Source organism: Octopus sinensis, linkage group LG26 (assembly GCF_006345805.1).
Source record: "Octopus sinensis linkage group LG26, ASM634580v1, whole genome shotgun sequence".
Lineage (NCBI taxonomy): Eukaryota > Metazoa > Mollusca > Cephalopoda > Octopoda > Octopodidae > Octopus > Octopus sinensis.
Genome location: NC_043022.1, coordinates 16,945,554 through 16,970,901, shown reverse-complemented (window position 1 = coordinate 16,970,901; position 25,348 = coordinate 16,945,554). Strand labels below are relative to the sequence as shown.

At 39.5% G+C, this 25,348-nt stretch overlaps 1 protein-coding gene across 1 annotated transcript in view; it reads left to right on the top strand.

Annotated features, from left to right (window-relative positions):
* The first annotated feature begins 3,650 nt into the window (after positions 1–3,650).
* The window catches only part of LOC115224689 (transmembrane protein 26-like), a 110,729-nt gene continuing 89,031 nt past the window's right edge, over positions 3,651–25,348 (top strand). Inside the window, exon 1 of the mRNA XM_036513538.1 lies at positions 3,651–3,764. The gene's annotated coding sequence lies outside the window, so the exon portion shown is untranslated. The remainder of the gene's footprint in view (positions 3,765–25,348) is intronic.

The following is a 25,348-nucleotide window of genomic DNA, read 5'->3' as shown; positions in this document are numbered from 1 at the left end:
GGGTGACTACTTTGAACCTTAGATCTGAATGCAGGGTAAGTGTATCCCTTCTGTCAAAGAGTGTAGGCTTGAAATGTCAAAGACTTTTCCATTCTTTCTGAGCATTAAACTAATACACCTACTGGTTGTTCCTTCACCTGTCTTCATCTTCTGCTTTCTTTAAATTTGAACTATAACTCTCTGTTTTCAAACTTAATAAATATATAATATACATATATACATACATACGTATATCTATATATATAAAGATGAGAATGTGTGTCTGTGTAAACCCCTAAAACTTGAGAACTACACAATCAATTTCATTCAAATTTTACACATGCTTTACTTAGGGTCCATGTAGTGTCATGGGCAAAAATTTTAACTTCTTGCCTAGCGCGAGCCAACAGCAATATCATATCTTCTCCAATGGTGACCCAAGCTAAATTATGAAAACAACGGATGAACAACAACCAGCAGAACTTGTAACGTTCCTTGCCTTAAGCCATTGAACAACTTAATGAAGGAATAAAGTTCTCACTATTGGTTTCTTTTGCTGCAAACGAACACGCAAAATACGTTATACAAAGATATATAATGATTCTTTAGTAAAACCAGCGGAGGTTTTAACCATTGTAAAAAAAAAACTGTTGGCCATATTGCAGGTAGACGGGAGACTGTTGAATGATGGGAAATCCTCATGAATCAGAAAGAGGAAAAAGCATCAGAAATTCTTGTTCCCATTGATGCAGTGTCCTTATTGCTAATGGATATAAGTGGTTGAAACATCATTCATGATAAGATGCAGCAGAAATTTATATATTTCATTTACTCCCGACTGTTATGTGAACTTACGTCCACACAGTTTGACATCCAGCTTAAATTATTTAAAAGTAGTTGGTCATTTTATAGAATTAGTGGTTCTCATTTGGGGTCCATACAAGATTTTGCTAAAATTTAAGGGCAATAAATTGGTTCTGCTCAAAGAGTACACAAAATATTTGGACAATCTTTTAAATGCAATTCCTAATATAGTTCAATATTTAAGAGATGAGGAATTATGTACATTATTTACATTTGCTGGATATTTGTTCTCATTTTGTTGTTAAATCAACGTTTTGGCTGATGAAGGCTGGAGGGTAAATCAGACGAAACGTTGTGTTAACAACAAACAAGACGAGGACAAATATCCGTCAAATGTAAATAATGTAAATAATGTAGATAATGTACAATTCCTAATATTTAATTCTAAAAATAGAAAGGGATTTACTGAAATGTCGTATGGCTATGGAAGTCCAGTAGGGTAAAATAGGAATGAAAGGGAGTCCGTAGTTAAAAAATGGTTGAGAAACACTGAGCTAGATGATCTGTGTAATCAGCATCCTCATCATCTCCCTGTTACTCCAGACGTCTGATAACCAGGAAGAGAGGTGTAGGGGGGGAGAGAAAGACAAAGATAGATAGAGATGGATAGGAAGGGGAAGAGAGGGGATTCATCTGGAGCAGTGGTTCCCAAAGTGGGTGGTATTGCCTCCGCTGGGGGCAGTGGAAAGTTCCAAAGGGTTATTGAAAAAAAGTGGGGCAATAATGGGGTGGTGGTTCATGTAAAAAGTGGGGTGGTTACGGGGTGGTGGTTCATGTACAAAGTGGGGTGGTAACAGGGTGGTGATTCATGTACAAACAACAAAATAACGGGTTCGTTAGTTTAAGTTTTATTTGTGAAATACAGTTGCTTTGAATTTGCTTCAGAAAGGGGTCTATGTTTGTGGTGGTTAGTTGGGGTGGGGGCACTAGGAATGTGGCCTGAGTGTCAAGGGGGCAGCAACCCCAAAAAGTTTAGGAACCACTGATCTCGAGAAAGACACTTGAAAGTAGCAAAGCTTTCAATGAGTAGCAGGAAGAGGAGGAAACGATAGCAAAACACATGGGTATGGCACCATGGTACCAAAATCGTAGAAGACAACAATCTGAAGCTGCACAGAAAAGGAAGCAAAGATGGGCACATACATGTTTTTCTATTGTTGATCAGTATGTTGTTACTGGTTATGGCTTATAACTGGACAGGCTGCTGCCATCAGTTTCACCCCAACTATTTCTGCTGGACAAGAGTGAAGGTTCTTCAGACATTCTGAAGAATCAGAAGCTCTTCTGGTGAGCATGTCTAAAAGAGGCGTCATTATTGCCGAGTGCAATAGTTAGCATGGAACCGACTGTAACATTGCGACCTGTTATATATGCCATAACCAGTAATATTCTGCTCAACGATATATTATCATATAAACCTTCTGTTTTTCATGTTTTGTGTGCTTTCTCTACCTGACTTGTGGACTGTTAACTGATATATATGTATATATATATAAAGTTAATCCAAACAAGAAAACAAAAACAAAAAAGCAACAACGCAAGGACGTGGAACAAATAAAGTATTATTGGACAGAAGCCCTTTTTAGATCTTGATGGGGGCAATGTTTACTGAGATGGAAGGTCACAGGGTGGAAGGTGGGTGCTTGTTTATGGTGGTGATGGAACTGATGGTAATGATAGCATAAATGGATTTAGTGATGGGAGGGGAAAGGTTGTAGTTTGGCAGTAGGCTAAAGGCAGAGAGAAAGAGAGAGAGGAGGGAAATATATATATATATATATAAATTCCGGCAATGAGCCTTTGGGGCCAAATCAAACTGTTTTTAAATAATAATAATATATGTAACTCCTTCAAATTCCACAAAGGTTGATTTTGTCGCGAAGGTAAAGGACATGTAACCCCCCCCCCATTTTCAGTTCTTTTTTTCTGATTTCTATGTTTTTGATATAGGAGAATTGGATTTTGTCCCAAAATCACGTTTTCAATTTTAACTTCTCCCACCCCAAACCCAATTTATTCATTTTAAACTTTTTCTGAATTTTTTAATTTTAATCCACGAAATTAAAAAAAAAAAAAATTAAAATTCCCAGATTCGGAATTTCTGTATCTTTCCAGCTGGACACTGGAATCGATCGAATTGTCTTAGCCTCTACCCCGAAATTGCTAGCCTTCAGCTCAAATCTCGTTTTCAAAATTTTAACTTCCCCGACGCCGACTCCAATTCATTAATTTAAAACTTTTTTTGAATTCTTTATTTTAATCCACGAGATTTTTAAAAAATCTCAGATTCGGAATCTCTGTATATTTCTACGTGGCTTAAAAAAGAAACAATTAGAAAAAAAAAAAAGTTTAAAATTAATAAATTGGGGTGGGTGGGGTGAGGGAAATTAAAATTTCGAAAACGTGACATTTGGGCAAAATCGTATTTTTTAGGGTTTATATGGGATCTTTTCACTTTGACCGGCAGATTTCGAAAACATAAAACCGACAAAAAATAAAAAAAAAAAACATAAGTAAAATCCCACGGAAAAAGGTTCGTGTATCTCCGCCCGATTTTGCCCTTCTTCCTTTCAAGATGGATGAAACAAGTACCCGTTGGACACCGGAGTCGTTCTGATCAATTTATCCTCAGCCAGCAATTTGAAAGCATTCGTCAAATATGTTACTTTTACTAAATATGGCAAGTGCCCCTCTTTCTTTCGTTTGATCCCTCATATATATATATATTTCCTTATTTTCTACGGAATTCTTAATCCAGAAAGTCGTTCAACCCTTTTCTCTCTGAAAGGGAAGTTCTTTGGTACAAAGACATTTTCTTGAACCACTTTCTAAAAACGGCAGACTTTTGTGTTACTTTGACCTTCAAACTATTGTTCCTCTTTGTTGGTCTCTTGTCATTTGACGTACAACGTTTTCTAAAGGTAAAAAAAAACTGTTTTTAATTATCAATAAACACTTTTATTGTTTCTTTTGTAAACATGGCGGCCAAAAAAAGAAAAAAGACTTAGATAACATTTCGTTGGATTAACCTGTTTTGTTTGTTTGTGAGTGTATGTGTGTATTGTGCGTGTTGGTGTTCGTACATCTGTGTCTGTGTCTGTTTATAGGTTTGTATTCGTACCTAATATGTGTTGTAACATGTATATGTGTGTCTGTGTGGGACTCCGTTTCTGTGTGCGCCCATATGGCGGACTTAGGGAATAATAGCTGTCATGAATAAAACAGAATTTCTGGTTTCTTTTCAGTTTTCTTTTTAGTAAGAAACAGTATTGTGATCACCCGTTACTATGAGAACCAGAGGTTTTTTTTCTTTTCCCGGTGGTGGGTCTCTAATTATACTTTTCTTTAATTACGGTGAAATAAACATTGGAGATGTTTTGTCCCACGCAGGAACTGCCGGAATTACTCAAAGGGATGTCTAGCTTTTGAGTCCATCGCAGATTGACGCTAACCCCTCTAGTATCATCTGCAGGCATCTCAGGGTCACAAGCATTATGCCCCTTAGCCTGTACGCTTCACTCGAGTGGGGCAGCAAAGACTGGATTAGTCTTTGCTTGTGGAAGGGTTCCACTTGAACTGATTCCACCTGCCATATTAATCTCCTTGGCTGCTTTCATCATTTGTGTCCCAGATCAATTTTCTCAAGGAAACAGTGCACTGACCTATTTGGAAAACCATGGAAGCTGACCTCAATAGGGAATGAGGCCACACAGCATCCTTTAACAAGTACCTCATCAACCAAATCTTGATATTTGTCCTTAGAGAGCATTTAATTCAGGCATGATGGTCACCGTTTTGCACTCCTCTCTATAGCAAGAGCACATCTAGTCAGGTGCCATGCAGTGGGACTGAACCTAGAACCATGTGATCGGGAAGCAAACTTCTTACCACACAGCCATTTATCTGACGATTCCATATTTTGCAATAATCCCATTCTCAGAGAACATGTTTTCTGAAACTGAGCTGCAATTCTTAGCAAAGGTGGAGGTTTTGTTTTCAGTTGGGTTGTTTGTCTGTGGACAAGATATCTCAAGAACTGCTGAATGGATTTGGATGAAACTTTCAGAGATGTTTAGCCTTGTGACTGGCATGAACTGATTAGATTTTGGGATCAATCTGGTACCAGACAAGGATTATTTTTCCTGTTTTTTTCACTTAAATTTTGAGAGTGGTCAAGTTCATTTTAGTATTCTCGTTTGTGAGAGCAGTCGAGTTTATTTCAGATATTCTCATTTTAAAAATCATCTCTGGTTAATCATTGAGGGGACTTTGGTGTTGCCTTGGCGGAGGGTTGCGCTCTCTGAATGCTCTTGTTTCAAACTGCTTCTATTCTTGGATGGGATTTGAGAGACTCCTTAAGATATGTTGATACCCTGAACTGAAGGGTAGCAGCTGAACACTACTGTCTTGGTGTCTTGAAGTGAGGAATAACCCATCCACATTTTGGGAAATAAGAAAAAAAAATGTTATGTCTGATTCAGTCTGATGGGAATTTTGTTGGTTTCTCCATTTTAGAACTAAGTGAATATTTCTTTCCTTGGTGTGTATGGGATGGAGGAGGTGTCATTATCTTCTTGCCTAATGGAAAAACTTACTCAAGTTTGCCTCCAAGGCCACCATTGGTGAAATCAGGTAAAGTCTTTTTAAATTCTTGTTTATCTTTTAATTATCTTCTATCTTTTACGTGTTTCTGTCATTGAACTGTGGCCATGCTGGGGCACTGCCTTGAAGGGTTGAGTCAAACAAACTGACCCCAGGACTTTTTTTTAAATGGTGTCTGATACTTATTCTGTCAGTCTCTTTTCTCTCTACCACTAAGTTATGGGGACATAAATGAACCAACACCAGTTATGTGGTGGTGAGGGACAAATATAGACACACACATATACAACAGGCTACTTTCAGTTTCAGCCTAACAAATCCACTCAAGGCTTTGGTCAGCCCAGGGCTATAATAGAAGACACTCGTACCAGGTGGCATGCAGTAGGTCTGAACCAGGAACCATGTGGTTGGGCATGTGTGTGTATACACACACACACACATATATATGTTTGGTCCTACCCGAGATTCGAAATCGAATCTAGAAATTCTCCCTAGTCATATGGCCTATTGTTCTATCGAGGGGGAATGCAGTTCTATATGTTTTCCACATGACTCTTAACCGTTTCTATGCCATGAAAAGTTGATATAGATAATAAGTGACCTACATTAATTTAGCCATTGTCAGAACAGTATACCTCTTTTTTTAGCTGATCTGCATACTTATAAATGCTAGCAGTTTACAGGATAAAATCAGTTAGTGAAAAGTGACCGACAAGGGAGTAGGCTGACCTGCTGGAAAAAAAGGTATACCATGCTGACATTGGTTAAATTAATGTAGGTCACTCATTATCTGTTTCAGCTTTTCATGGCATAGAAACGGTTAAGAGTCAAGGGGAAAACACATAGAACTGTATTCCCCCTCGATAGAACAATATGCTGTATGGCTAAGGAGAATTTCTAGATTTGATTTCGAATCTCAGGTAGGACCAAATGAGGTCTCTACACATATGTATACATATACATACACACATACAATGATAGGTTCCCTCTTCAGCTGAGTGTTTCTAGTCTTGCAGGATGATGGGTGCCAGTGTCATGTATAAAGCACCCAGTACACTTTGTACAGTGGTTGGCATTAGGAAGGGCATCCAGCTGTAGAAGCCATGCCAAAACAGACAACAGGAGCCTTGGCAGCTCCTCTCAAACCGTCCAACCCATGCCAGCATAGAAAGCGAATGCTGAATGATGAATGCACATAATATATACAATGGACTTCTTTCAGTTTTTGTCTACCTAACCCACCTACAAGGCTCTGATCAGCCTAGGGCTATATGGAAGATACTTGCCCATGGTGCCTTGTATTGGGATTGAGCCCAGAACCATGGGGTTGGGAAACAAGCTTTTTATGACCCAGCCACACTCATTTTAATTCTGATGTTGTATGGGAAAAGGTTTTGACAGAAGGGTGTGTTTGAAAAAAAAAAAAGAAAACAAATGAATAAACTTTGTATCGAAAAAAATAATAGATTTTACAGGTAAAAGTATGAAAGTATTTTAAAAAAAGTGATTTTGTGAAAGGTATTATGAAAGGTGAGAAAATTTGGTAAATATTTTGAGTAACACCCACACGATTTTCACTAAATCATGTACCCTGACCTCATAATATGCTGCAAATCCCTTATTTTGGTTCGGAAAAAAGTGTGTGTGTGTGGGTTCCCCCCACACCCACACCCTTTTCCGAGCCAAAATAAGAGATTTGCAGCATATTAGGAGGTCAGGGCACTTGATTCCATGCAAAAATCCGAGTTTTTTTTTTTTTTCGTGCGAGTGCTACCCCAAAAACTTTACTGAAAATTTCTTAAAACTGAATTAGAAGCGTGGAATACAAAAATATAATGAAAAAGAAAAATGAAAAAAAAAGAATTCATTTTTATTGTGACTGTTGTTACAAAAGCATGCTCTGGGGGGGCGGGGGGGCTCTGAAACGTTTGAAAAATAGAGATTTTTCTTTTTAAAATATTTCTTTTTATATTTCTTTATTTCTTCGACAAAATTCCAATGACTAACACAGGTAAATTGTAAAGATATATTCCTGGGTGTGAGATTTAAATAGCAATTGGGTTTCCCCGTGCCTTATGATTGTGAGTTTGCTAGTGGAAACTGTGTGAAAGCCATTAATTACACACACACACGCAATTCTTTTATAATAGAAACAGGTTGCATGAATAAACGTGTCAATTTGTGTCTGGTGTGTGACCAATTGAAGCACTTTGTGGTTCATTGATGTTTTGCTTTCATTTTTTTCTCTTTTGTTAAATATATTCCTTTTCACTGCATGAAAGGAAATTGTAACAATAATTTCGTCCTTCCCAACATTGTAGTAATAAATAAGCTTTTCAGATGTTGCAGATAGAAAAACCAGATAAACAGACGTAGGTATTAAGTCGATTACATCGACCCCAGTGCATAACTGGTACTTATTTAATCGACCCCGAAAGGATGAAAGGCAAAGTCGACCTCGGCGGAATTTGAACTCAGAATGTAACGGCAGACGAAATACCACTAAGCATTTCACCCGGCATGCTAACGTTTCTGCCATGCTCGTCGCCTTACCACTACTACTAATCCTCGATTAACCCTGGTCAATCTTGACCAAGCAGTCTTGATGAAAAGCATTCCAGCCGTGACCGTTCTGTCAGTTTCCCATGCTCAGCGAACCGAGAACTACATTGTTCTGTGTTCTTTTCTAAGAGAGTGGCGTGTAATTTGGGAGGTGATTTTGACTGCGATTTCTATCAGGGTGGGTGACCGTGTAGAAATTCACGCGTGACTTGTTTGGTCCTTATATTTCAACAGGCAGGACGTTGGTGAAGGCGCGTGGCTTAGTGGTTAGGGTGTTGTACTCATGATTGCAAGATTGTGGTTTCGATTCCCGGATTGGCAAAATATTCCATTTCACGTTGCTCTGGTGCACTGTGTGTAACCTGTGACGGACTGGCGTCCCATCCAGGGGGATTGTTGTTGTCTCGGTTACTTATAAACCATGGAAACCGAGTAATCAGTCCAATGTGTTCAAGGGTCTGACATAGTAAAGATGATGGGTTAGGGGCCATCTACAAATTAAAGGATTTCAGATCGAAACGGGTCTTAAATCCTTATGCAAGTCCTTTCATCATACTATACTGGTGCTCCACCAGTTAACGACACCGGGTCAATGGAACAGCCTGCTCGTGAAATTAACATGTAAGTGGCTGAGTACTCCGCAGACACGCAATCTCGAAGATTCAGTGTGACATAATCTGACAAGGCTGGCTCCTTTGAATTACTGGTACAACTCATTTTTGCCAGCTGAGGGGAGACTGGAGCAACGAGAAATAAAGTGTCTTGTTCAAGGACACAACAGGCCGCCCAGAATCGATCTTAGGCTCGTGAGCCAAATACCCTAACCATTAAGCCACTCAGCCTCACCTTTCCAATATAGATAGTGACTTACATTAGATTTTTCAAGTTGTATTTTCATCCCTGTGCCTCTAAAATGTTCTGGTGATAATTAAATATGAATAAAACTGACATCTTTTTGAGAACGGTTATAAAACTCTAACGGAACGTGTTGGCTGACTTCAGCTTATCTGAATAAAGTTGTCGTTGATAAACTTGGGCAAATGTTTCATTCGGTGTGTACTGGAAGGACCAGATAAAACAATGTATGCTCGATTCAAAACAACGATAAACCTAATCAGTTCCATAAAATAAGCTTTCTTAGCGATTTTTTATCTGCAAAAATTCTCGTAAAATTATCAAAATTGAGATGCGGCACAGAGGTCACGGTCTCTAAGCAACGAAAATATTTTTGACCCTCGTAACCACTCGGTGTTTAAAAAAGTGCCATTGTTAATGTAACTTGAATTGGTGCCTAAATACAGCTCGGGTTATCGCCAAACTAACAGAACCTTTTAGAAATACCTCGTTTGGAAATAAATGAATTAGGTTTGACATCTGGTGGATATTTTTTTCTACTCTCGGCACAAGGCACAGAATTTTTGTGGAAGGTGGGGGCAGTCGATTAGATGGACCCCAGTATGCAACTGGTATTTAATTTATCGACCCCGAAAAGATGAAAGGCAAAATCGACCTCGGCGGAATTTGAAGTCAGACGAAATACTGCTAAGCATTTCGCCCGTCGTGCTAACGTTTCTTAATTTTTTATTATCAATAAGGACATACATAGAAGGGACAGCAGAATGAAATCGAATGATTTTACATGAAATGCGATTGGGGTCCTTTTTCAAAATTCTAAAAACATAATTCCCGTCCAACCCGTGCTAGCGCGGAAAACGGACGTTAAACGATGATGATGATGATAATACAGATGATGATAGGACACAATAAGACATATCAGATGGAGTGGAGGCAGGTTTATAACGGGCCCCAAGAAGCCCGCTTATGTTTGGGGGTGAGTAAAGGATTATTTCCGTTGACGTCACTGCAGCAGGAAGTGAGAATAATATTGTTAAAGACTTGGAAATATCTCGTGTAAGCACAGACATGGCTGTCTGCTTAAGAAGTTCACTTCGCGACCCCATGGTTTCGAGTTCTATCAAACCGCACGGCACACTGCGCAAGGATCACCCACCATAGTCCCAGACCGAACAACACCTTGAAGCTCGTCGTGTGTGTGTTTTCACCCCCCACCGCTTGACAATCGGTGCTGGTTTGTTTACGTTCCAGTGAACTGTTTGTCAAAAGTAACCAATAAGTACCAGACTTATTAAGTGCTGGGATCGATTTGTTCGACTTATCGTACAAGGTAGTGCTCCAGCATGGCTGCAACCCAATAACTGAAACTACAAAAGAATTTAAAAAGATTGCAGTCGGTTCCAAAATATATTTGATTTACTTTATATATCCATATTAATTCCAAAATCTTCATTGCCAATTAGAGATTGATCTGAGAACTCTTTTGCAGTTTTCTTGCAGACTTTCGGCCAGGATTAGGATTCCAGCGAATAGTTTTATGGCTTTAAAAGGGAACAGAAGGCGCGTGGCCTGGTCGCTAGGGTGCTGGGCTGGCGATCCCATGGTCCTTAGTTCAATCCCTGAGCCGAGTCTCGCTTTGATCTAAGATTAAGCAACAACATTGCTTTCAAATTATATTAAACTGAATTTTTATCGACACGGGACACGGTACGACCGCTCGAAATAGCAGCCAAACCCGTCCTAGAAACATTTTATTGTTTTTAAAATAAGTAGGACATAATGGCTAAAGTCGTTTTGACTTTTGGAATGATTGACTTCCGCACCAATTCTGATCTCGAGTATCACATGTGTCTACATAACTCCCTCTCCACAATGCCTTATTGTTTCCTATACAAAAGGCTGACGAACCGGCTGACTTTGCTGACTGCACCGGAAATACATGCTTAGCGGCATTTCTTCCGGTTACTTACGTTCCGAGTTCAAATTCCATTGAGGTTGATACTGGTCTTCGTTCTTTCGGGTTCGATGATATAAGTACCAGTTAAACACTAGGGATCGATGTAATCGACTTAACCCCATCCACCCCCACCCCCGAAATTGCTGGCCTTGTGCCAACATTTGAAATTGTCGTCTCATTTGAAGGCGCAGGCTGGTCCAGTGGTGAAGGAGTTCCTTTTCCGACTGCTCTTTCGGTTCGACCCCACTGCCTGGCTTCTCAGTGAAATTTTGCAGAGGGAAATTATAGAAACTCATCAAGTGGATTCTGCTTGACTGTGTCACGCTGATTTTTACCTGACAATCACAATGGTATGTGTGTGTGTGTGGAATAAATACGCAGCGATTGACACGTTCTTTCAAGAATGTAGTTGATCGAACAATTGAATCCTCATCGTTGAACGACGGAGACCCACCACCACCACGATGGTCTCATAATTAAAAATTCTCTCAGCGAAATTGCAGGCTTAAGGGAGGCTAAAGTTGTCTCCCTTCTCAAATATATGGTTTGTCATTATTTATCTCCCTTTCACTGTCATTTTTTTCCTTCCTTCAAGTTGTTTCCTCACTGCTTTTAGATGAACAAAAAAGCAAAAGAAGGCATCTATATTTGGTTCAGACAGGAAGAGAAAGTCTGTTATATGTATATAAATATTTGATTGTCATTTTATCGACCCCCACCCGACCTTAACTTGTGAGTGAATTTGGGTTGATGGAAACCTGTTGGTGGATTGTACCTGTAATTCACAAAGGTCCAGTCTTGCCTCAGAGAGTTCCACTGAGTCATTTTGAGAATTATGTCAAGTGTACTTGTGTCTGTGGTGTACTCAGCCACTTACCAATTCAACTGAGCTTCATTGCTCACTTGAGTGAACACCTGAGCACTCGTTGCTGGAAGATGTGACCGAGACACACACACAAACAGATACCACAGAGGCAGGTGAGACTGTGTTTGAGAAGTTTGCTCCCAATCACATGGTTCTGGGTTCAGTCCCACTCTTAGGCAAGTGTCTTCCACTATGCTCTTTGGTTGATCAGTCTCGTCAGTGGATTTGGTAGATGGAAATTGAAAGGCCATCATATATATATATATATATATATGTCTGTCCCCACCACCACTTGCCAACCAGTGTTGGTTCGTTTACATCCCTCTAATTGATCGGTTTGGCAAAAGAGACCACTAGAATAAGTCCCAGGATTCAAAATAAGAAGTACAGGAGTCACTTCATTTGACTAAAAATTCTTCAAGGCAGTGCCCCAGCATGGCCACATTGTAATGACTGGAACAAGTAAAAGATAAAAAGATAGACATCATTAGAAAAAGGCTTGAAATGTTTTTTATACAAGTTTTATGAAGAAAAATAAAAGTGGAAAAGCAGTTCTTAGTTGAAACAATTGGTTTGTTTGAAATATTTGAAATAACAAAAGAGTGGTGAGCTGGCACAGGCCCAAGCACGCTTGGCTAAATGCATAGCGGTAGTTCGTCTGTCTTTACGTTCTGAGTTCAAACTCTGCCGAAGTCAATCTTGCTTTTCATCCTCTCGGGGTCGCTGTAATTGACTTAATCCCTTTGTCTGTCCTTGTTTGTCCCCTCTGTGTTTAGCCCCTTGTGGGTAGTAAAGAAATAAATATATGAGATAACAAAACAAATATCGTCATCATCATTATTTATCATCCGTTGTCCATGCTGGCATGGGTTGGACGGTTTGACTGGGCTGGCATGCTGGAAGGCTGCACTAGACTCCAGTCTGATTTGGCATAGTTTCCTATGGCTAGATGCCGTTCCTAATGCCAACCACTCTGAGAATGTAATAGGTGCTTTTATGTTCCACTGGCACAGGTGCCATTTGCATGACACCAGAGTACTTTTACATGCCAGTGGCATGGGTGCCATTTGTGTGACACCAGGGTGTTTTAATGTGCCACAGGTATCTGTCACAACTGCAATTCTGCTTGGCTTGATGGGTGTTCTTCTCAAGCACTTTTGGACCAAAATATTATGTCTCCTGTTCCAACCAGTTTTCATTCTTTGAACAATTCCTGCAGAATGAGTTGCTTTTTGAGGAGTTTTCAAAACTGTTCATCTTTTTGTAGCAGAAAGAAATAGAAAACAGCTACACACACACACACACGCACACACATATACACACACACACACACACACACACACATATATATATACACACACACACACACACATATACATACATACAACACCTACACTCATACAGTTAATATGCATGCCAGGAACACACACATGCAAGACATGTACATACCTTCAAGACACCCAAACACACACAATGGTACAACATTTCATGAATGAAAAAGTATTGGAGAGAGAGAGAGAGAGAGAGAGAGAGGGAGGGAGTGTAAATCCGTGTTTGCTATAAATATATACTCTTTTACTCTTTTACTTGTTTCAGTCATTTGACTGCGGCCATGCTGGAGCACCACCTTTAGTCGAGCAAATCGACCCCGGGACTTATTCTTTCTAAGCCCAGTACTTATTCTATCGGTCTCTTTTGCTGAACCGCTAAGTGATGGGGACGTAAACACACCAGCATCGGTTGTCAAGCGATGGTGGGGGAACAAACACAGACACACAAACATATACACACACACATACATATATATATATATATATATATATATATATATATATATATATATATATATATATACACACGACAGGCTTCTTTCAGTTTCTGTCTACCAAATCCACTCACAAGGCATTGGTCGGCCCGGGGCTATAGTAGAAGACACTTGCCCAAGATGCCACGCAGTGGGACTGAACCCGGAACTATGTGGTTGGTAAGCAAGCTACTTACCACACAGCCACTCCTGCGCCTATGTATATTACCAGCGACATAGAAAAGTAAAAAATGTGGTTGCCAGGATCTCACAAAAATAGCAGCCAAACATCCCTGAAAGTAGGTCCCTAGTGTCTTGGCTAATGTATTCTTTCATCCCTTGTGCAAAGAGGCCATGGCTTAGTGGTTAGGGTATTCAGCGCATGATTGCAGGGTCATGAGTTCAATTCTCAGCAGCATATTGTATCCTTGATCAGAACACTTTATTTCATATTACTTCAGTCCATTCATCTAGTAAATATGAATTGTACCCTTAATTCCAAGGGCCAGCCTTGACATATTTTGTGAGTCACACTGAATGTCCTTGAGAACTACATTAAGGGAACACATGCCTGTGGAGTACTCAGCCACTTGTGCATTAATTTCATGAGCAGGCTGTTCTGTTGATTGAATCAACTGGAACACACTCCGTGTCATAATCAACAGAGTGTCAGGAGGAGGACCTATAAAAAGACATGATGGTCACAGCTGGATTGCCTTCAATCACAGCCCTGTTTGGTCAGAACTCTCTCTAAACAACTGCCAAAACCATTGTTTTACTGAATATTTCATTCGTTCTTCTAATGTCTTCGCTGTTACCAATTATTTCCTTGTTTATTTTGATAATTTCAATTTAGGTTACAAAAGCCCATTGGAGTGGGAGTACCAGCACTTGAGTATCCAAGAGATTTCTAGGAGTATCAGCACTTGAGTGGAGTGAAATCTCAAGGAGGGTTTTCCTACACTTAAAAAAAGGAAAAAAAGGAAGAAAAGAAACTCATACATCATCATCATCATCATGATTTTGACTTCCACTTTTTTATACTTGGAACCGAATAGCAATGGTCACATGCTTCTGGAGGATTGTGAGTATTACAGACTTTACATCACAAGCATTCACTTGATGCCCAGAGGGGATCACAGTACTGAAAGTGGTTGACAAGTTTGTCTACCTGGGTAGCACACTCAGCCATTCTTGCTCCCTGAATGATGAAATGTCTTTCAGGCTGCAGGGAGCAACTGATTCCTTCCGCCCTCTTGTGTCTCGTGTCTGGTCCCAACGTGGCATCACAAGGCAAACAAAAATTGCTGTGTACTGACATTGCTCCTTTACTCATGTGAGACACGGACCCTTTACAAATGTCATGTAAAGGGCCTTGAACACTTCCATCAGAGACGTCTTAGACACATTCTTAAACACTCCAGATACACAGGTGCTGAGGAAAGCTGATATCCCGAGTATTGAGGTGATGGTGCATGAACACCAATTACGTTGGGCGGGACACCTTATTCGAATGAAGGGCAGCAGGATCCCTAAACAGATGCTGTATGGGGAACTTGTTAGTGGAAAACAACCCTGGCAGAAACCAAGGCTGCAATTTAAGGTACTGTGTCAAGTCCTCATTAAAGGCATGTAATATGCAGGAGACCGACCGGGAGAGCAAGGCTTGTCATTGGTACAGACGGAGGAAGCAGATTGAGTGGGGGTGGGGTGTTGGGGGGGACGGCTTTGAAAGAGCTTCTATTCTGCATGAAGAGTTTAAGTGTGCTGCTTGAAGATGCACTGCGAGAGTAATGAATGGGGAAAGCTTGGTCTGCAATGCTTGCAGTCGTGTTCGTTTGTCAAGAGCAGGGCTCGTTAGTCACCAACGGAGCCGCAAGTTTAAAGTATGAGGTAGTCTTAAGCACACGATGTTCCTAAAGGTCAGTAATGGTTTTCCTTGGACATAAGTGGATGGCCATGATACAGCCTTTAAGTTTGTTTATGGGAAACATTTGGAATATGCATATAAAAGCTGCCGTTCTATTATGCTGGTTGCCATCTGATGAGGCCAACTAGCAATAGCAGTGTTTTGGGGTCACACTGAGCTGTGCCGATATAATGTAGGATAATAATAATAATAATAATAATAATTATAATAATAATATATATCTACTAAATATTTGTGAAAAGGATGGATGTTGTCTCAGAAGCAATTGTGCAGGCGAAAGTGTTAGTAAATGTGGTCGGATTGTCCTGAAAATATGCACACCTCTGTTAAAAGTGATGGGGAGTTTGCATGGCAACTTTGAGTTTGCTCAGTTGAAAGGCCTGGTCTCTAGGGCAAAATTCCTTATCTTTAAAATGTGACCCCAGTAGACCCGAATGAAATCGGGATATAATACTAGTATATATATTCTTTGTGTTAATTGTCCTGTACTCTATTTTTTTGTTTAAAAAAATGTCCAGTTCCTTTGGTTTGTGTCTATGTTTTCGTTTCTCATTGTGTTCGACGTCCTTTTGGTGTCCTGTACTCATATATGCGTGTATATGTACACGTAGAGGTAGGTACGTACATATATGTTTGTATATATGCATATGTTTTATTTTATTTATTAATATATATACATATATATACACACACACATACATACATACATACATACAAGGTTTCTCACTCAGACATAGAGGCACATGGCTTAGTGGTTAGGATGTTGGAATCCTGCTCATAAGATTCTAGTTTCGATTCCTGAACCGGGCAATGCATTGTGTTTTTGAGCAAAGCATTTTATTTCGTTAGGGATTCTATTATTTCTGTGGTGTTTTATATTCCCCACCTGGACAGGACACCTGTCTGTTGCAAGATTCCTCATTTTTGCCAGCAAAGTGGACTGGAGCAATGTGAAATGAAGTGTTTTGCTCAGGAACACATCACCCAGTCTAGGAATTGAAACCTTGATCGTACGATCAGGAGTCCACCACCCTAACCATTAAGCCACAGACTTCTTTCAGTTTCCATCTACTGGATCCACTCACAAGGCTTTGGTTGGTCTAAGGTAGTAGCAGAAGGCAGTTGCTGAAGGTGTCACACAGTGAGATTGAACCTGGAACCATCTGTTTGGGAAGCAAGCTTTTTACCACACAACCACATCTATGTCTAAATGTATATGGATTTTTTACTGTTTACTTGTTTCAGTCATTTGATTGTGGCCATGCTGGGCCACCACCTTGAAGAATTTTTTGTTGAATGAATTGACCCCAGGACTTACATTTTTTTTAAAGCCTGATACTTATTCTATCGGTCTCTTTTGTTGAACTGGTAAGTTACAAGGATGTAAACACACCAACACTGGTTGTCAGATGGTGTTTGAGGTCAAACACAGATACAAAGATACACATAGATATGTATGTATGTATATATATATATATATATTATATATATATATATATATATATATATATATACACACACACACACACATATATATATATATATATATACACACACACACATATATATATATATACATACACATATATATATACATATATATACATATATATATACATATATATATATGGAGGTGCAATGGCCCAGTGGTTAGGGCAGCGTACTTGCGGTCGTAGGATCACAGTTTCAATTCCCAGACCAGGCGTCTTGAGTGTTAATTGAGCGAAAACACCTAAAGCTCCATGAGGCTCTGGCAGGGGGTGGTGGCGATCCTTGCTGAAACCTTTTGCCGCAACTTTCTCTCACTCTTTCTTCTGTTGGCCTGCTCGCTTAGCCAATGGGGTGGCGTCATTTGAAGGCTAAAACAATGTGAAGTGCATTGTGACCAGCGATGTGTAGCAACATCTGATAGCCTGGTTGGTCATGTGATCACATGATATATATATATATATATATATATATATATATATATATATATATATATATATATTATATATACAGGCTTCTTTCAGTTTCCATCTACTAAACCTACTTACAAGGCTTTTGTTGGCCTGAGATTATAGTAGAAGACACTTGCCCAAGGTGCCATGCAGTGGGACGGAACCTGGAACCATCTGTTTGGGAAGCCATGCTTCAATGTTTGTATATATAATATATATGTGTACATATATGTGTATGTATATATATATGTGTGTGTTTTATGTTTTACTTGTTTCAGTCATTGGACTGCGGCCATGCTGGGGCACTGCCTTGAACAAGCTGTTTTAATCAACCGAATTGACTATAGTACTTATTTCTTGTTTTTTTGTTAATTCTGTTACATATTCTGCTGGGGTCTAAACACACCAACATCAGTTGTCAAGCAGTGGTGGAAGACAGACACAGACGCAAAGACACACACACGTGTGCATGCATGCACATACACACACACACGCATGCACACATGACAGGCTTCATTCAGTTTCCATCTACCAAATCCACTCCAAAAGGCTTTGGTCAGCCTGAGGCTATAGTAGGAGACACTTGCCCAAGGTACCACGTAGTGGGACTGAACCTGGAACCATGTGGTTGGGAAGCAAGCTTGTTACTATACACCCACACCTGCACCTATATATATATATATATGAATACCATGTATGTAGATGTTAGTGTATATAATGCGTTACATCGTTTGCATGGAGTCGTATTTAATTTTATCGTTCTGCACCAAAGTAATCAGTGTTGCCTAGCAACGCCAGTGGTGTAAACAGAAACTCCGTGTCTCACTTCATCATCTTGTTGCTGTTGTCGTTGTTGCTTTCACCAAATAAATCTTTGCTGAAAGATGATGAGATGGGATTTATGGGGCAGAAACTGACTGTGGATATATATATAGATATATATCTACGCACTTACTATAAGGTGAGCACAAGTGTGTACGTACGCTGCTGTATGTATATATAAATATAAAAAATGGATCAAAAACGCAATAGAGGACAATAAAACGTTGGACAGGAGAAACAGCAATTAGAAGGACATGGAAAAAAGGACGGGTGGTTCATGGCCTTCTTTCTTCAGTCAAATTACCAGATGTCCTTACCATTTCGGGTGGCAGTTCAAAGAAGGCCACGAATGACCTGTCTTTTTTTTCCTTGTCCTTTTAATTGTTGTTTCTCCTTTTTGCCTTTGTATCGTCTATCTGTACCTAGATAAATATGTGTGTATGCATGTATATATTTATATATATACACACACACACACACACACACATGCTATATATGCACACACACAGTATGGAGACTTGTGCATCAAAATTTATCCCCCCAAACTCATATACACACACACACGTATAAGGGGTCGTTAAGTATTAAATGTCCAAAAATAAAATAAACTTAATTTGAAATCAAACATTTCATTCTTAGCAACCTAAAATGTGTGTGTGTGTGTGTGTGTGTATGCATACACACACACACACACACACATGCATACAAATGCATGTGTGATTAAGTAGTTTGCTTCTCAACTTGGTGATCTCAGGTTCAGTCGCACTGCATGGTGCCTTCAACAAATGTCTTCTACTGTAGCGCCAGGCCAACCAAAGCCTTGTGAGTGGATTTGCCAGATGGAAACTGAAAGAAGCCTGCTGTATGTGTGTGTGTGTGTGTGCTCTTGTCTTGACATCACACAATGATTGTAAACGAGTATCATTGTCATACAAGCAGTGTTGTTTGTTTTCAGTCTTCCACGAAGAACAGATCCAGCTGTGGGGAAATATTAAGTTGCTTGGAGACAGATGAGGGTTGGTGGCAGGAAGGGCATCCAGCAGTGAAAAATCTGAAACAGATTCTGTCTGACCCATGCAAGCATGGAACAGTGGATGCTAAATTGATGATGATGATGATACAAAATATTATCACCTGAACTACACGTATGCAGTTTTCTTATTGGCTCAGTACACCTGGCTGCAACTAAAGTTCCTTTGGTCATGTATGTGTAGTTTTCTGACTGCAGTGGGAGCACTATATAATGAGTGAGGGTTTTGTTGACTCTGGTTTGAATTTCCTCTGGACCTGGTCTATACAATAATGACCGAGTCACACTTGTTGTTAAGCTCCAGCTGAATCCTGATCGAGTAGATCTATCATTAATGGCATTCCAACCATGTCCACCCATTAGGGAAGGCATTGTTTAATTTTTTATTGAGTGAATTGAGGTGGATTCGGCTGTTATTTCAGGTTGTATAGAAACTTCTCTCTTGGTTCATATGGTTACCTCTTCACACCTCTGTCATTAAGGGTTAATCCAGTGAACCCACCCACACACTTGACCTTTCTCTTTCATCAATCCTTATTATACCCTCCTGACACTTCTGGTTTCTGTTTAGTAAAGTGCACACTGCTAGATTACTACAATAACACAATTAGCTGCCACTTTCAGAAGACAGCAACTCTCTGGAGCTTTTGTTACAAACCTCCAACATCTTCTGCCCACCTCTCTCTCTCTCTCTCTCTCTCTCTCTCTCTCTCTCTCTCCCTCTCTCATCTCCTTCCCTCTGCTCTTCCTTCTCATTTCCTTCTTCATCTCTGCTGCTTCAGTCTTTGGCTTCTGTTCTTATTTTTTCTGCCAGAATCAGTAGAATTTCAAATAAAATACTTTGCAGTACATGTTCTGGTTCTTTACATTCTGAGTTCAAATCCCACCATGGTCAACTGCCTTTTATTCCTTCAGGGTCAATGAACTAAATTTACCAGTCTAGTACTGTGGTCAGTCATACTGACTAAATCCCACCCCTCCCCTCAAAATTGATGGTTTTTATGCCTCAATTAGAAACAAATTAACAAAAAACAGTCAACTTACAGAATCATAAGATTGTTCCAAAAATGCTTTATTGATCTAAAAAGTGGGGGCAGTGTGGGATAATGTCACCGAGAGGAAGGCCCTGAAATGGCACACATTCTCACCTAATGACCCCATAAGTCTGCTAGGGTCTGGTATGTGGACCTTTCAACTTGTATCTTTCATCTTTTATTTGTTTTACCATCAGACTGTGGCCATGCTGGGGCACGGCCTTGAAGAATTTTGGATGAATGGACTCCAGTAGGTTTTCTTTTAAGCCTGGTACTCATTCTAACAGTCTCTTTTGCCGAACTACTAAGTTGAAGGGATGTAAACACACCAACACTGGTTGTGAAACAGTGGTGGGACACACACACCACACACACACACACTTATGATAGGCTTCTTTCAGTTTCCACTTACCAAATCCACTCATAAGACTTTCCTTGGCTTGAGGCTGTAGTAGAAGACACTTGGCCAAGGTGCCATGCAGTGGGACTGAACCCAGAACCATGTGGTTGGGAAGCAGACTTCCCAACCACACAGCCTCACCTTCACCTATCTGCAAATTGTTTGCAAAACTGCTTTGTAGCATTTTTTTCTTAAACACTGAGTTCAAACACCACTAACCCCAGCCTCATTTTTTTTTATCCTTGTGGGGCTGATAAAATATCTATTACCAGCTGAGGACTGGAGTCAATGGAACTGGTAAACCTCCTTCTTTTCAAAATTGTTAGCCTTGTCTAAATTGGAAAGAATTCAATCTGCTTCTAGAATTACCAGCACAATTTGCCATATTCACTCTCAACAAACTCTTTTAACAACATTAATAAAACACGATTCCTTTTGCATGGTTTTGTGAAAAGCAATGCATTTTGACATTTGTTCGTTTGCTCCCCCCCCAATTCTCTTCTTTCCCCCCTACAAAGAAGCAAGAGAACGTACTGGAAGGCTGCGATCATCTGCCAGTCGGCTGCACTTTAAATTAACATCATTCCTTTCATTTACATTTGGTTATCTTACTTTCTAAACTCCATATCTTTCTATTAAACACTCTGTCAGTTTGGAGAAGAGAATCCAGACGTTAGACATTTCCCATCCGTCTTTCAATATGGTTCTAAAGAGGAAATACCGTTATCTTATGGGGTTCTTTTTTTGTGTTTTTTCTGCTTGTTGGTTGATAAATCTTAATCTTAGAGTTTAAAGTCTGAACAGCCATGTTGTTCAGAATTATAGACATAAATATATCAATGTAATAACTGAATAAATTAATGTTGGTGAAGGGCAGCAGATTTTAGGGGAGAAAAGAAGAGGGTGGGTGCAATCAATTAAATCTACCCTGGCCCTTGAGTGATTCCATTTTTTAGTTTGTTGATTGCCAAAGGTGAACATCAAAGGTGATCTCAGCCAGATTTTTGTGTGGTGAATGGGGTGTTGTGTATATATGTAGAGTGTGTGTGTATTCATGCTGTTGTGTGTGTGTAGATCACTTACAACTCAACAACTTGTAAACAGTCACAAAACAGGCCCCAAGAAACTCTTTTAATTTCTTGTGGGGTTTCTAAAGAAAAGTGTAAAAATTTAAGGAAAAGCTGACCTAAAAATCATAAAATGAATCCCAGAAAATTATTTTATTTCTTAATGAGGAAGGGAGAGTAGTGTTCTTGATCTTTACCGGGGTCTCCAAGACTTGTGGGGAGAGATATAGAGACATTACCTGGATGCTTATAGCAGGGTGCACTCTGCTAAAGGCACCCAAATATGTGGGGGTGGTGGTGTCCTCTCTATTATCACATGTGATACACAGGGAAAGAATATTTCCTTAGCATCCATGCACCATATATCATGCATACCCCCCTTTTTTTTTTCCATCCTCCAGATTAACTTGGAACTTATGAAAGCTTTATATTACTCAGAATATATGAAACGAGGATTAACTAAAAGTCTGAAGACAAGATTAGATGTTTAGGACAATCTTTTGAAAATACTTTGGACAGGCGCAGGAGTGGCTGTGTGGTAAGTAGCTTGCTAACCAACCACATGGTTCCGGGTTCAGTCCCACTGCGTGGCACCTTGGGCAAGTGTCTTCTGCTATAGCCCCGGGCCGACTAATGCCTTGTGAGTGGATTTGGTAGACGGAAACTGAAAGAAGCCTGTCGTATATATGTATATATATATGTGTTTGTGTGTCTGTCTTTGACCCCCTAGCATTGCTTGACAACCGATGCTGGTGTGTTTAGGTCCCTGTCACTTAGCAGTTCGGCAAAAGAGACCGATAGAATAAGTACTGGGCTTACAAAGAATAAGTCCCGGGGTCGATTTGCTCGACTAAATGCGGTGCTCCAGCATGGCCGCAGTCAGATGACTGAAACAAGTAAAAAAGTAAAGAGTAAGAGGCAAAAGGTTATGATGGGGGAGAGAGATTTAGTTGCTATTTCTAGCATGCAAAGGCTCCCCGTTGGCTCATACATTGAGACGGGCTTCTTAAGCCTTTCTGTCCTGTGTTTCAACGGATGTGATGAAACACACAGGTTTTATTTAGTTGGTGTTCATGCATTGCATATGATACACGTTCCCAGTTTTTCTTTTCTTTTTGAAACCCCAGAGTAACTTGGAACTTACGAAAGGAAAAGAAGCTTTGTATTAGTTCGACCGTATGAAATGGAGAAACACTGAGAGTCTGAAGACAGGAGGAAGAAGCATTCCGTCGGTTACGATGAGGATTCCGGTTGATCCGAATCAACGGAACAGCCTGCTCGTGAAATTAACGTGTAAGTGGCTGAGCACTCCACAGACACGTGTACCCTTAACGTAGTTCTCGGGGATATTCAGCGTGACACAGAGGTACAACAGAAACAGGAAGTAAGAGTGAGAGAAAGTTGTGGTGAAAGAGTACAGCAGGGATCACCACCATCCCCTGCCGGAGCCTCGTGGAGCTTTAGGTGTTTTCGCTCAATAAACACTCACAACGCCCGGTCTGGGGATCGAGACCGCGATCCTACGACCGCGAGTCCGCTGCCCTAACCACTGGGCCATTGTGCCTCCACGGTCTGAAGACAAGCATTGATGTTAAAGGATAAACTTATGGAAATGGTTTGGACAGGCAAACAGCCAGAGTAAAGGTTTAAGTCTGCCATCCAAGATTAAGTCTGTCTCTGAGGATTAACTCTGCTATCGAAATGTAAAAGTATTAAGATAATCTCACAGAGGAACAGGATGAAGGAGCGTAAATATATGTCTTTGAGGAGAGGATTTTTGAGAGCAGAAACCATTTCTTTTAAGTGGGGTGGGAGGGGACATCAGTAGTAAATGGATGAGAATTAGCAGAAAACGGGGTTACATGGTTAATTAAGAGGAACAGGAGAGAACAACAACAACAACCAGAGGGTATTTCTAGAATAAAAGAGACCTTAAACCTCATCACTTAAACAAGGAGAAACCATAACTGTAAGATTAAACTGTTTAGCATTCAGATTACTCTGTCAAATCTTCAGATTATTTAATTACATTGTTTTGAATTAATCCTGTAGGAATGGCTGCATGGCAAGAAGTTTGCTTTCCAACTACATGGTTCTGGGTTCAGTCCCACTGTGTGGCCTAAGTGTCTTCTGTTTATAGGCTTGGACTGACCAAAGCCTTGTGAGTGGATTTGGTAGATGGAAATTAAAAGGAGCCCTGTTGTGATATTATTTATATATATATATATATATATATAAATTCATAAATGAGGGTGAAAAATTAGATATTAATTTAATAATACCATCAGTTTAACACCAAGTGGCTTAGCACATAAAAAACCAGGGAGACAATACAAATATACATAAATATAACTCTCTTATATATATGTATATATATATTTGTGTATGTGTGTGTGTGAGTCATTATTCAGTTTATTTCAAGACATTATTAGGCAGGTGTGAGAGGCCTGATCCAGCCAGTTTGAACATAAAACAATATTTTGGCAGGAAATGGCCAGTTTCAATGGTAGAGGCTTACTTTGTCATATACCCTAGTGTGCACTTCACTGTTCAGCTTTCCTGCAGCAGGCACGTCTAGGTATATCACCTGTCAGTTAGTCTTCGTTATATTAACCAGAGTTTCTTCAACACAATTAAATATGTTGCTTCTCATTTGATCAAAGTGAAAACAGATAAAAACACAAAGTTTGATGGGAAGTTTAACAAAACAAAGAAACTTTTTTTTTTGTTTTTTGTAAGATTTTTGTTTTGTGATTCTTTTGAAAACTTTTCTTTGATGGTTTGTTGTTTATTGTTGTTTGTTTGAAATTTTCTTCTTTTTTAAAAATTTTCCTGTGTATTTTTTATTGTTTTTGAAACATTAGCTAAAAACAGGTATTTATATATAAACACACATACCTGGACATTGTTACAGCAGATAGAATATCAAATGCCATGAATGTTATTCGGATTGTTTATTATAAACATGTTGGAGATTTAAACATCCGGCTAAAAGTCAGTCAATACAAAAACAAAAACAAAAAAACATGGTTGTATAAAACAACAAAAACAAGAACGGTGTCTTTTGTTTTTGTTAATTTGTAATTCAACAATAGTTTCGAAATGTATTTAATACCTCTCTGTGTCCAATGAACAAATGAGAGGAACTGAGACCCAAAGTGGTTGTTCAGTTTGCAAGAAATAGTAGTCAAATATCCCTCAACTCACTCTTTACTGTCTTAACAAAAATGAAGAGTACAGTGAATGATATAATACCAGATACTTAAGAAAATGTTATGGAATTGACAAATCCCATATTCCTCCTATGTCAGTTTGAAATTAGTCTCAATTTAAAAATTTACCAAATAACTTTTGTTGTTTGAATTTCTCTGACTCTAGTCTTTATTAGTTGTGTGTGTGTATCAACGTCTTTTTTTGTCTTTTTCTGTATATATGCATGTGTCACCTTAGTTCTGTACGTATTTGCAAGACACGTGGACATCTTTACCATCTTTTCTCTCTCTCTCTCCCTATCTCTGTGGTAGCCATTTATCTCCTCTACTGCAAGACACCTGTTCCTGCCCCTCTACTCATACTACCTCCTCTACTCATCACCTGCTACTGAGCCACCTCCTCTTGATACTACATCACACCTTAC